This window comes from Carassius carassius, chromosome 42 (genome assembly GCF_963082965.1).
Source record: "Carassius carassius chromosome 42, fCarCar2.1, whole genome shotgun sequence".
NCBI lineage: Eukaryota > Metazoa > Chordata > Actinopteri > Cypriniformes > Cyprinidae > Carassius > Carassius carassius.
The window spans coordinates 7,423,020-7,438,172 of NC_081796.1; the positions used below are offsets into that span (position 1 = coordinate 7,423,020).

At 35.5% G+C, this 15,153-nt stretch overlaps 1 protein-coding gene across 1 annotated transcript in view; it reads left to right on the forward strand.

Moving 5' to 3' along the window:
- Nucleotides 1–321: 321 nt before the first annotated feature.
- The window catches only part of LOC132124499 (histone-lysine N-methyltransferase 2C-like), a 170,387-nt gene continuing 155,555 nt past the window's right edge, over nt 322–15,153 (forward strand). The window contains exon 1 of the mRNA XM_059535560.1: nt 322–680. The gene's annotated coding sequence lies outside the window, so the exon portion shown is untranslated. The remainder of the gene's footprint in view (nt 681–15,153) is intronic.

The following is a 15,153-nucleotide window of genomic DNA, read 5'->3' on the forward strand; positions in this document are numbered from 1 at the left end:
TAAAAAATAAACATTGGATGCTATAAGTAATGTGGGGTGTTCTAAAATGCTAAATTCTCGGACATGTAGTGTAAAAATTGAAATTATTTGCTGATAGATGATGAAAGAGTCTGAGTTAAGTAATAGTTCCTCTGTATGCCGATTGCCGACAGGGACTCAATCCAGCTCAATATCCAGAGTCAACTTCCGCGTTTTACCGTCCACCGCTGACGACTCAGAGGACTTTTTACCTTGAGTATGTCCCCATGTATCGCTCCGCATGGTCAGTGAGACTTTTTAAAAATATCTCCATGCAGCTTTAATCCGAAATAACCTCTATCTTTAACACATCACACGTCATATGTTCGGTTTATATATGTTCTGTACAAGTTGTGCGAAATTTAAAACAGCAAGACTGTCATGAATGTTAAATTGGGTCTATTTGTCCGTTACAGTGACAGGCAGTGTTTCGGTCTCTCTTAAACATGGCCACCATGATGGAGTAAACGCTACAACTTTAAAATTGATATAATCGAGGAAAACTATGCTTCTTTCACCCAAATGAGGAATGTTTCGACCTGAAATATCGTACCAAACGCCTAATCCACATGAGAGCTTTGGGAAAAGTTTCTTCTTGGATTACATTCTGAATTAAGTTGGCTGGAAGCTGGAAAGGAAAAAAAGAGAATTGCATCAATTCCGTAAGCACTAGCTACTCTTCATCATTTCACACGCTTTCCAGTGTATCCATTTGTTTATATATAGGTGTTTTAGATTATGTTTTGGTGAAAGGTGCGTTGTTTTGATGTTTGAAGCGAAACGCAATTATTGTTTTGGTTTTCATCGGAAAGTGGCGATAGTTGCAGCCTGCGCGAGTGCGAAGAGTAACATTGAAACATTGTAATGACAGATTGTTATAAAGTCTGAGAGCGCGCATATATCGTTCTGCAGCTTTACGTTTTTAATTTGACCGAGGTCTTTAACTAATGACAGATAACTCCCTAACCTTTAGAATAAACGAAAGTAATCCTATTTCGTATGTGACCTTAAACGACAACGAGGAAGTAACGAGAAAAATATCATTCTGGGTTATAAAGTTTATACGCCGTTGGTTTCAGTCGAGTAAGTGTGACACGGATGTTTTGCTTGCAGAAAGTTGTTTTGTTTTCACATGGGTCCAGCCATCTTACTCGAGTCAAGATAAGAGCTACTAAACCAACTAGTTTCCCTCAACCCAGGGCTAACCTGCTGATTGTATAACTAAGGATTTTAACTTCCTTAGTTGTGAGAGTTATAATCAAGTTAATACGAAGTACAATGCTTTTCCAGCTGTAAGGTTTAGCTGACATGTCAAGCAATGACAGAAGTGACGTCTATAACTACAATTATTCGACAAACAGGTTGTTTAAGCTCATATTTGTTGAGGGACTATATGTAATGTTTTGGTATTTTTTTTTCTTTAAAAACAGTTTTGTCTCACTCTAGGATCATTTAAAGTGAACTGGAAGATTATAAACTTATAACGAATTCAAGTTTAAAACTTTTTTTTAAATATTATAATTATATTACGAGTGACATTTTAAATATACGCTTTTATTTAGACATTCATACAGTTCATGCTTTATATTTCTATGCATTGTAAATAAGGTTGTATTTGTCATCCGCCCAAAGGCATTTTAAATCTGTTTGTTATGGAATACTATTTACTGTGCACAGTATTCATATTCTCTGTATGAAATGAAAACCTAGATGGCTACATTGTATACTGCACATTTTGACATAGAATGAATAGGTGCAAAACTATGACCAAATGCACCTTGCATTTCCAGTGTGATTATGTAATCTTTTCATCACTCAATATTTGACCAGATGACCTAATACCTAGAATTAACACAAAAAGGTGCAATAACAAGGAATACAAATGCAACCTAGCCTTTATTATTATTATTATTGTTGTTTTATTTTATTTTTTTATGTACAAGATTATAACTGGACCCCACTTGCTGCCATTTGGACACTAACTATTAAAGTAAATAGTACAAAAAATAGTAGGCAGTATGTAGCGCCCCATATTTAGAAAGCTATTTCCATGTTGAAGATGGCCTTTCAGCTGCTTTTGCATCTCTGCTGAATGATTCTCATAATAGTAGGAGACCAATTTTCACTTTAAGTGGTTTAATGAGACACAAGGGAATTGGTTGAGTTCAGTTACATCAATGGCAGACTTTCTAGAGGAGTTCAGATCTTACTTGTTTATCACAATTTTCCACTATTAGGGTTGGGCGATGTCTTCCGTGAAACATCGCGATGGACGATGACATCTGGGGGGCCATCTGCCAAAACGCTGAAAATAATTATATTTTTTTAAATGATATAATAAAATGATATAATTAATTTCGATTTTGGCATGCTCTGCAGCTGACCACTAAAGGCCCGGGTATACTTCACTTCCCATCTTCAGTTCCATCTCATGCACAGCCCAACCATAACCAACAGAATCTGCTCACATATAAATATACTGGGAAAATGCCATGGACTGGAAAGCTAAAGTTGTAAATAATTTATTACTATTCCTTTTTTTTAAGTTGTTTAAAAAGTTACTGCCAAGTAAACATGCAGTAACATTTGCAGCCAAAGTAATTATTATGATGTTGTTTTAATAACAAGTCCTGTGTGTTAACCGGTTGTTGTCTGGTGTTACATGCATTCAGTGATCATTGACACCAGAAGCCCTCTGGTTTGGGCTACTTAATGTCCAGTCCCTCACCTGGGCCTGTTGAGTTTCAAGTTGCTATTTCGTCACATTTGTCTTGAGTGAGAAGTTACAGAGACTAGTATCTGGTGAAGGATTGATTTGCCCTAGCATGCTCAGTTTACTGTAATCTACCAGTGAGTGTTACCTGGAACAAAGTCTGAATTCACTAGAATCATGTTCATGCTGTGGCAAGAGTGCTGTAGCTGTTTCTTATGGCTCTTCATTGTGTTATATGCTGTTCATTAGTTTTTTTTTCAATCTTAAATAGTCAATGTATTATTGTAATATAAAGGCTTTAATGTTGCTGGGAATATGTTGGAATTTGAACTGACCATTCTCTGCCGCAGTCCTCCATAAGTTCTGATTGATAGCCCATAATGTGATTGCGAATGTATTAACATAGGTGCGTGTTATAGAAGTCTTGTCCTCCTCTTGTCACCCTGCAACTGCCTAGTAGTTTATGGATCCGATTTATGGACTGAAACAGATGGTTATATCATTATCACTATAATCATGACAAATTTTCCAGCAAATATATAACAGAGTCCCATGTGGCTCCATTGTGCATTTAATCATTTTTAAAAATTGATGCCACACTGCAGGCCCTATCAAAGCAGGAGATGAAGGAATTTTCTGGGCTCAGTATAAGCGAAGAATACTTGGGGACAATTAATATCCAGCGATATCATCAACTTGATTGCACAGATACTATTTAAACTGAACTGAGCTGGATGATTACATCACTGAATTCAATGATGAACTGTCTTTAACTGAAAATTGAGTGTTTACGATTGTCATTTTGCATTATTGACACACTTTTTTCCTATTTAATACCGGAAAGTGCTTTTCACAATCTGTATTGTTAAAAGCACAATATAAATGAAGGTGACTTGTCTTGACTAAGCTCAATCAACAATATTCATTATCACAAATGTATTTGGACTTTTTTTTTTTTTTTTGCCAAGACAATGTGAAATATACATACATATACATATATTTGTATTACATATATATATATATATATATATAAGGGATGGGCATTTTGGGAAATTTCTCATTTCGATTATCGATAGGTTTCAAAAACGATTAATCTATTAATCGGGGGTGGGGCTTGTGCGGGGGGGCCAGACCATAATGTATGTAATGAAAAAATCTGAAGATTATGAAAATGAAACAATAAAAAAATAAAAATCTGACATGAAAATCTGTCTATGAAAACATGAACACATGATTAGGACAGGTTAGATTATGATTATGATCAAGCAATGTTATTAATAAAGGAGCAATAAATATCTGCTTGAGGTGAAGAGTATAGGCTACCAATAAACGGAAGCTAATTCTATGACACATCATATGATAAATCAGATGCTGAGATACATATACGACGTAACATTACAATTTGTATCAGCACAATAGGATGCTAAGTTATACGAGAGAGAGAGAAAGAGAGAGAGAGAGAGAGCTCCCTCTGATCCGTTTTCACGACAGCGCGCTGAAAGATGGGCAAGGGTAGATTTTTACAATAGATTCCTATAAAGTTCTCATTATAAATGTATGCCAGATTTGTGCTATATTTTCATCTACGTTATTAAGTGTAATAGTTGTAATAAAGTTTTTTTTTAAGTTAAAGTTTTATTTTCCATAAACCACCTGCGCGTTTTCGAAGCCATATGAATTGAATTATGCCCACAAACATGACGGAAAAAAAGCTTGGCTGCATTATTATAACATCAGTAATAAAATAATAACAATAATGATAGAAAAATTAAACATTTAAGAGCAATATCATTATCGGGCATTGCTTATATGATATGCAGCGATTTCAGCATAATTGTTCATGTTAATTAATCAGACGTAGACTAGCTCTTGCAACTTTTATCTGAAAAAAATTTGCCGATGCAGATGTGAACTTGACCGAAACTGTAACTCGGATTGTGCTTTACAAACACGAAAGTACAATAAATTCACATTAGTGTCACTATCGTTATTTTTTATGTATTCTAATATTTAATTAATATTTTGTACTCAATTTGCACTTTCTGATCAACCAAAATAATATTTTTTTTAAATATTATTTAACAGCATGGAAATCACTGATTATTGCTAAATAATTTAATACAATTTAAAGTATATTTAAGATAAAAACTATGACAAACAAATAATTTTGATTTTCGTCTTCTCTACGAATATGTTTAATGTAATTAGGCTACAAATATATCCAATGCATTTTTATTTTATAAAGACCATTTCATTATTTGTATGATTTAAAAATTTCCACACAAAGATACTTTTTTTTTTTGCTACTTTATTCAACAGAATTTTTTTTAACAAAACATTGTCTTCCAGTATAACTTTAGCAGCATATTTTGATCCAGCGGTGAAACGTAGTTTTTAAAAGATAAAGAAAAAAGTTCACCAAAGTTTAAACAAACAACTATTATAAAATATAAAACAGAGACCAAATAGCCTAGATATTTTAACTATGGCTAAAACTCAAAACTAAAATAATATTATTAAAAAAAAAATGGATATTATATTTACCAGGACCGGTGAAACATTCAAATGTCTGTTCAAAAAGATAAGTCGGTCTACGTGTTTAGATGAGAGCCGAGTGCGCAGCCTGTTCACATTTAGTGGAATAAATTCGCTCCGCTGAAACAGATGTTGCAGGAACAGCCAGGTACCACTGGACAAGTATGCTTAGCTTCGTAAACCGATTCTCATTTACCTTCTACCACAGTTAAGGAAAACTTTAAACCTTATCTGTCCCTGAAACTAATGGGCAGCAAATCTTTCACCACCATTTCAGCGAATAGCTTTGTCGTCTTCTTGCATTTAGGTCTTACGGCAAGTGATTCAATGCTCGTCTGAGTTGCCGCTCTGTGATCGCCAGATATTTTATGTACAAATTTTAGATGATAGCACATTGTATTTGTTGTAGATTTGTGTGACAGCTTGGCGCTGCACAGCTTACCCTGAACTGTATTTTCATCATTCTTCTCAAAGGGAAGCCAGCGATCACTACGTGACTTTGAGGCCATGATTATTGTCTTCTTACGTCTTTTGAGGCATCAAGTGGGAAGCTAACTAATCAGAGCTCAGGGCGCTGCCCAACGTGCTTCCATAACCAATCCAAAAAAAAGAAAAAAAAATCGATAATCGCGTTCGAGTACTCGATATATATATAAATACACTCTCTCTCTCTCACACACACACATTGGGCTAGTTTTGGACTAGTTTTGAGAAGCAACTGGGCAGGATTTGTTGTGAATACCTGGCAACCCTGATCTGAACGCACTTCCAAACTATAGCCTGCTTCACTGCACCATGTAGGCGGCGTAACCCCAGGTGTGTCTCCACATTCTAGGGTTATGAAGAAGGGAAAAGTTAATCTTCCAAAATGAAGCAGCAGTACCTTCTCAGGTAAAAGTTATTAGAACCATATGTAGGGACAAGCTGGCCATCAACACTTTGGCTAGAGTAGCAAAAGCATGGCTATTTTTTTAAAGAGGATAATACATAGCTACATATCAAACAGTGGACCATTTATCACTGTTATATACTGTCATATTGCCCAGTAAAAGTGCTCAGTGTAAAGAGTTAAGCCATTATTGAGATAACAGAACTTACTAGAAGCTGCTTTGAAACGATGTGTATTGTGGATGGTCTATAAATACCTTGACTTGAAGTTGAAGATTCTTACAACAAACCAAACAACGATGCAAGTGATCAAATAAATAAATGAATGAAACTTAAATCCTGCAAACAAGTGGCTGGGTATCAATGAGCTGCCGCAAGATAACATTTCCATATATGATTTTCTTCTATGTGGTGTGAGGGCTTATGTTTAATGTAAATCACTGTTTATATAAATCTGCAGAGTTCAATTGCTAAACCAGACATTGATAAGGGCTATGGGCCATGCTATGACATGCAGGAAATACCTCTGCTTTATGCAGAATTGCCACTGTGACGACAAAATCTCATTCTCTATATTTCATCAAAGTCTTACCCGCCAACTGGCAACTGCCACTGTTACATATACTCTCCAATGCCACTGTTACATATACTCTCCAATTTTTACTCGCGCATATATATACAGTACAGACCAAAAGCTTGGACACACCTTCTCATTCAAAGAGTTTTCTTTATTTTCATGACTATGAAAATTGTAGATTCGCACTGAAGGCATCAAAACTATGAATTAACACATGTGGAATTATATATGGAACTATATACATAACAAAAAAGTGTGAAACAACTGAAAATATGTCATATTCTAGGTTCTTCAAAGTAGCCACCTTTTGCTTTGATTACTGCTTTGCACACTCTTGATGAGCTTCAAGAGGTAGTCACCTGAAATGGTCTTCCAACAGTCTTGAAGGAGTTCCCCGAGAGATGCTTAGCACTTTTGCCTTCTGTCTGCGGTCCAGCTCACCCCTAAACCATCTCGATTGGGTTCAGGTCCGGTGACTAAGGAGGCCAGGTCATCTGGCGCAGCACCCCATTACTCTCCTTCTTGGTCAAATAGCCCTTGATGCCTTCAGTGTGACTCTACAATTTTCATAGTCATGAAAATAAAGAAAACTCTTTGAATGAGAAGGTGTGTCCAAACTTTTGGTCTGTAATATATATATATATGTATATATGTATATATATGTATATATGTATATATGTGTGTATATATATATATATATATATATATATATATATATATATATGTATATATGTATATGTATATATGTGTATATATATATATATATATATATATATATATATATATGTATATATGTATATATATATATATATATATGTATATATGTATATATATATATGTATATGTATACGTTACATATATTTACATGTTACATATATTACATATAAAGATGCGCAAATAAACGCTGAAAATGAACGTGGATTTGCGCAGCTTCTCAGTTAACAATGGCTCTGTGTAGTAACAGCTGCTCTATGTGAAATCATGCACCTGATGGAATTTACCACTGATTAGAGAACCGGCTTTACTGACTAGATGCGCATTGTACATTACAGAGGATAAATTTTGTTTCATGCTGTTCCACAAATTATGTGTGATAACCTGCATATGTTTTTAGAAATTCACCCACATAGTAAACCCAAGTAAACTTCAAGTAAACTTCAAGTAAACCCAAAGTCTAAAGCTGTTTAAGTTGCTAATGATAAACTTTAGCATTAGCTTTTATCTGCATTGCATAATCTACATAAAAAAACTCACAATTGTGGCATTTACAATTTGGACATGTATCCCATGGGTATGTAGCGATAAACGAGAACAACTGGAAAGATATGCGTGTTTTATTTGATATTAACATTTAATCTAGTATTTTAAATAGTCTAGTATTTTAAATTTAACTTACATTTAATTTGGAAGGGGTGGTATTATTTATTCTAGAACTGGCAATTGTATGTGTATTGACTTTTATATAAGGCAAGGCAAGTTTACTTATATAGCACATTTTGTACACAATGGTAATTCAAAGTGCTTTACATAAAAGAAAGTAAAATAATCATGAAGAAAAATAATAACAAAAATAAAACGAGCAATTTTAAAACTTTTAAAATGATTAAAACATTTACTTAAAATGAATTTAAAAACAGTTAGAAAATGATTTTACATAAAAAAATAAAATAAAATAAAAAACAGTGAAAATATAGTGCAATCAGTTCGGACATTGCACAGTGCTCATTCAATAAATGCACAGCTAAACAGATTTTTGAGTCTAGATTTAAATGTGACCAGTGTTTTAGCACGTCTGATCTCTTCTGGAACCTGATTCCAACTGCGGGCGGCATAGTAACTAAAGGCGGACTCCCCTTGTTTTGTGTGAACCCTTGGTATTTCTAACTGACTTGATCCTAGTGATCTGAGTGCTCTGTTAGGTTTATATTCAGTGAGTATATGTGAAATATATTTCAGTCCTAGTTCATTTAGTGACTTATAACTGTAAACTTATAACTTATAACATAAAATGTAACTGGAAGCCAGTGTAAGGACCTGAGGACTGGTGTGATATGCTCAGATTTTCTGGTTCGAGTCAGAATCCTGGCAGCAGCGTTCTGGATGAGCTGCAGCTGTCTAAGGGTCTTTTTGGGAAGGCCCGTGAGGAGCCCATTACAATAGTCTACCCTGCTGGTGATAAAGGCATGAACAAGTTTCTCCAAGTCTTGACTGGAAACAAAACATCTAATAAGGCCCTGTGTAATCATATAAGGCCCTGTGTAAACCTTGAATTGTCATCCATCTTGTTTGAGGTAATAACAAAGGTCAGTCTAAAAATAAGTATGAAGCAGTCCAATGAACATTTAATCATTACTATTTTTTATTTTATTTGTTTAATTTGTTGTGTACTGTTGTTAAATTTGGGAAAAAATTATTTGGAAGAAACCTTGAAGAAAGACGTCCTTGTCCAAAATAATATATAAAATAAATAATTGTCCAATAATAAATATTTGAGCAAAATGAGCATGTTAGTCAGATTTGTTATGTTCCAAATCTTTTTTTTTTTACTGCTGCTGCCTTTGTTTGGCATGAATGTGATGTAACACCAGTGACGTACATTCACATCATATATTCAATTCAAGCAAACTGTTCTCCAAACTGTTAATCTAATCACTAAACAGGCAGAAGTTCACTTTAAGGATGAACAAACTGGTGTCAATGAGTTTGAAGTTTGGTATCTGAAAAAAAAAAGCAGAGCAAAGAGAAAGTGTGTATTGTAGCTCTCTATATGAAGCATACAAACTTAAAAGAGCCACAAAAAGCCAAAGACACAAACTAATCCAAAGTCCATTTTAAAAATCTCAACACTTCGGATAATCAGGTAGCCTTAGAATTGTTTATGAATTATTTATTTATCTATCATTCTGACTTGTCCTTAAAAAAATAATAAATAAATAATGTGAGGTTTATAATGTTACACAATTACATTTTTAGCAATACTTTTAAACATGTAGTACATGTTAGTATATAACGTTATGTTGTGTGTAACCCAAACAATATTGTTTTGTGTATCTAAAACGGGCCGTCATTTTTTTTTAAATGTTATTATTTCAATGTTTATGCAAAGAAAAAGTACATGGTGCTACTAATTTTACTTGTTGTATGTACACTGCTGTTCAAAAGTTTGGGATCACTAAGATTTTTATTGTGTTTGGAAGTCTCTTCTGTTCATCATGGCTGTATTTATTTGAGCAAAAAATAAATAAATAAATCTTAATATTGTAAAAATAATATTTCATTTTTAAAATAATGTTTTTCTGATTTAATATACTTTAAAATATTATTTATTTCTGTGATAAAAAAGCTGATTTTTCATCATCATTGCAGTCTTCAGTCTCTCATGATCCTTCAGAAATTATTCTAAATAATGTCCTGATTTATCAATTTTGAAAACAGTTGTGCTTCTTAATATTCTCGCGGCGCGCTGTCTTTTAAGGGGCCATTCACATATCGCGTCTTTATGCGCGATATGCGTGCTCAAGTTCGTTATTTCCAATGTAGGCGCGCGGTATGCGCGCTCATAATGGAAGCGATGTGGTTGCGACACGCACGCGAAAACAGGCGCGTCCGCACCGCATCGGTTAGAGTTAAAAACATCTCAACTTTTTAGAATGCCGCAAGCGCACCGCGTGTCATGTGACAAGAACTAACCAATCAACTTCATCCTTTCCCGTAACAACGTTGAAAGCTCAGCTAAGATGAAGGAACTGCTGATCATAGCTGTATATGGATTGCCATTTTGAAATAAATTTAGTAGCAGAGCTACTGCAAACGATTTTTAGTGCTGCAAATCCATTTATCCTTTGCTGAAATTTCTGCGTCTTCATGGAGAGAGCACGTCATGGTTGCCTAGCAACGGCAGATGCCCCAGGGGCGCAGCTGCCCGAGTGCTTTGGAAAGAAGGAGAAAGCGGCGTGACTAGCGTTTTCCACACGTTTTTAGGTGCGATATTTGATGGCCCCTAACGAGTGTTTGAAACCCGCGCCAACACAGACTTTATTTTTTATTTTATCCTTACTTCAGCCGCTACGGGTGATCATACCAATAACTTGTAATCTTTACAAGAATATCAGAATCATGCAATGAGCAAGTCTGCGTTTATTAGACACTTAATAATATCACATCAGTTTGTTCCATCACATCTGCAGCAGAGACCTGAACCAGGAAGTTGGCCGCCAGATCACACGGTAACCAGTTAAACCGTAACACCGGAGAGCGCCAGGATGTTTTCTTGTGCATCGCAGTTGTGCTGCTGTGGTACACCATATTGGTTTTACAAAGGGAACAAAGGGCCATTTTATTTGGCCTCTGTTTAAAGTATTCCCATACTTTTGATAACAGTGGTCTCTGTTTTTGTGATAGAATGCAACTTTCTCCATTCCCAGTATGCCATTTAGTGAGAAGTAAACAGTGTGACGCGTTGACGCATTTCACGTAGGTCGACGTATTTTTGTAGTCGACGTAATCGATGACGTCGACGCGTCGTTGCAGCACTAGTCAGCACACATATCTGTCAGCACCTGACAGGGCAAGCTGTGTTAAACTATAGGTGGTAACTATTACTTACATATTATTTTGAAGCACTTAATATAAAGCATATGCAATTTTTAGGTAGCATCTCTGTGTCCTTGTCTATTTTTCAGATGCCTTTTAACATTAAATCACTGAATATAGATATAAACGGTATTGACTTATTTAAGGCTGGGTGATAATACAATAACGATAATTATCACAATATAATTTTCCTTGATAAAACGATATGAAGAGTTCAAATGTTTGATATAATGTTTATGTGCCAAAAGCAGAACGAAACGGCGTGACTCATCTGAATCGCACCACACGGATTGTTTATCCTCTTGGATCAAAGTTCAAACTGCTGCGCAGTGCGAGCTCACGAGAGCAGATGCGTTTACTTGGTCAAGCAACCGCAATAAACAGCTCTGTGTGATTTCAGTGTGAAGCACGAATTGAGCGATAAACACAGATGAATCAATGATTTAAACTTGTTTAAAGCCAAACAGGAGAAACACTGTGTGCAACAAGACAGTCAGAGGGCTTTTCAATCTACAAGTCACTATCATTTACCATGGATTTACTGTAGTAACACTCACTGCACCATGGTATTGTGGCAGAAATGTGGGATATTCACGTTGAATTTTATTACAGGAGTAATGGTATATAATTCTAGTATGTGTTTGTGATTAAGTTATAGTCTGTCTGCATTTATACTGAATATTTTTTGACTGCTGTTTTTCATACAAATAGGCTACTAAAAAATCATATAGTTATATTTTTACCACGGTATTGAGGAGCTATATGTGTTGTTTTAACTGTGTTTATCTTGATTTAAATGTATGCTACTATGGGAGACCAATGCTTAATTTAAAAAATAAATAAAAAGTAAGAATCAATTTAAGCATATTTAACCAATTTAACTGAGGTTGCTATAGTTTTTACAGATGTTACTGATTTTGATAATGAACAGATATTTAACTCTGCATCCTTACTCAAGCTACTCTCAAATATTAATCAGAGATTAAAAAGTGGGGATAATATTATCAGGCAACCCAAACCTGTTTCTTGATTGAAACAATATCACTTGTTAGAACATGCATAAAATAAGAAATACATTTTTCTATTTAGATATTTATTTTAAGGAAAATGAATGGTCAGGTTTCTACAACTGTAACTCTAGGTTATTACATGCAGAGTTTTTAGGTCCAATAATTAACACCTCTGTTTTTTCATAATTTAGCAGTAAGAAATTACTTCTCATCCAGGTTTATATATAGACTATGTATTCTGTTCATTTTTAGAATTGGTATGGTTCTCCATGCCTTTAAGAAATCTAGAGTGGAGTATCATCAGCATAACAGCTTACACCGTGCTTCCTGATGATATCTCCCAAGGGTAACATGCAAAGCGTGAAAAGTAACGGTCCTAGTACTGAGCCTTGAGGTACTCCATACTGCACTTGTGATCGATATGATACCTCTTCATTCAGTGCAATGAATTGATGGCGGTCAGATAAGTACGATTTGAACCATGCCAATGCTCTTCCATTAACAGGGAAGATTCAAATGATTTTCAATGGTCACTTTGTTGCGTCCAGTGTAGACAGACTTTAGCTGTCACGGTGTGGCACAACACAAAAACTGTCGCATTCGTTGTAGACACGGTGTGTAAATAAAGGCAAGAATCTCGGTGTGTCTGTCTGTTTGCATTTTTATTATGTCGAGAACCGTTCATCCAATCGAATTCACACGTGGCGGGTGTGTTGCTGCAGACCAAAGGGAGTGCAGTGTCCTATTTTGGTGTAATATGGACACGCAACACGTTCTGAATTAACACACCTTTAGTAAACTACAGAACAGCGCGAGGAGGAAGTGGTGTGCCTCATGCGGGCAGGGCTTATATGTTCCGAAGAACAGACACTGCACTAGTGATTAAAAACACACAGGTCCGTTAAGAGCAATATTTTTAATTTAGACAAATTATTATTAGGCTGGGCTACTGTACGTTTTTTTTAAGACTGCTGTATTTGCAAGTTTTTTTCCAAACAAGTTAAGCGCACGTTTTTGTCATGTGTAAAATTACTGATTAACGTCACGGAATAAAGCAGCTAGTTTTTTTTTACACCAACAATATACTATAGGCATACTACTTACAGAACTACTTACAGTGATTTTTTAAACTTGATGTGCTGTTGTGGTACGCCAGTTTGAAATCGCATATTTGGATAACTGCCTTTTTTGTCCTCACTCAATTTAAAGTGCTCCCACACAACTGAGGTCTTCGGCATGTTTGTCTTTTTTCCAGAGGAATTAAATAATGACATTCACTCATGGCCAATTCAAATTCAAGTGAATATGAACTGTTTCGCGGGGATGCCAGGGGTTAGAAAAAAAGGGAAATATTCGAATCTCAATAGAAAATCGAATGGCTAGCCCTAGACCAAACAGCATGGGAAAAAGCACAATATACTACAGAAACAACATTACAATAGAGCCAGTGTCAACAGCTGAGTCAGCATTTGATGATAAGCAACTAAGCAAAAGCAGCAAATAACTTCAGTGTAAAGTGGCAACATTTAGATCTAGCTGAAGTATATGTAAGTGATAAATAAATCGATTATCAAAATAATCATTAAATGCAGCCCTAAAGTATTTGCTCAAGAGGTTACTCTCTGTTTACAATATGGAGGTCTAGGCCTCCTGAATGCCCCCCATCAGAAAGACTTGAAGTGTTTGTTGTTGTCATTCTGTCTTTCTTGTGTAGATTAACAGCACTGTTTCTGCAAAGCCTGCAGAATACAGAAGTCACCCACTGCAGAATTGATGTTACTCGCCTAGTCTTGTTTTTCTACAGCCAAGCCAATACTGGCTCCCATAAGAGTGCAAGGCAAACTGAATCATAGCATGGCTTCTCTCTGATTGGCTGGAATTCTCCAAACAGCCTCAGTGAGAGGAGTCCTGTGCCTGACCGGAGCCTCTCAAATTCCCAAGAGATCATGAGAGAGGGGTAACAGAGCATAAACAACCCTGTATGCATTTTCATCACATACTTGATAACATTTCTGTGCTGATACCAAACATATTTGCTGTTATGTTCTAATAGAATTTTTACAGGAACCAGACTCTATGATCTATACGGGTCTGTAGATTTGCACTAATAGACAAACAGAGAGAGAGAGAGAGAGAGAGAGACTGACTGACTGAGTATGCGTGATTACCTGTGGCTGTCCTTCATCAGGTCTAGTCATTTATTTGTGAAAAAATCTGTTTGTCATCAGCTGAATAAAGCGATATCTTTGTCAAAGCATCCATTCAGCATTTAAGGGGATTTTCATGACTGGTGCCAGTGCTGTTCAGTCCATTGATTTAGTGGTATTGCTCACTATTATGTGAAACATCAGCTTCAGTATTATCCAGTTAATGCATTGATTGTCAATTGAGCTTTGAAAAGTAGCACTAAGTTACATTAATTTCAACAGCTTGTTTCAATTATGAATGAATCACGATTTTAAATGTATTAGTTGACTCACTCGGAAATCTAGTCCCATGCCGCCACCTCCTAGGGTAACAGTGTAACTGCACTGACTGACAGCCTGTGTAAAATGAGCACAGAGACAAATCCCTGTACTGCTGAAATGTCAGCAATGCTGAAAAGTGCTTGTCCAGTCAGATTTGAGAATTGGAACTTACTATAATACATATTACATAATACATATTATTATACATACATCAATGAGTCTCTCAAAACCACCACAAGGGAAATTTCTTCACTGTAATAGCCCTAATGAGTTACAAACATTTAAATTATGCATATATATATATATAATATTACATCAGCTGTCATGCCGTTGTTGTCAGACTATATGAGG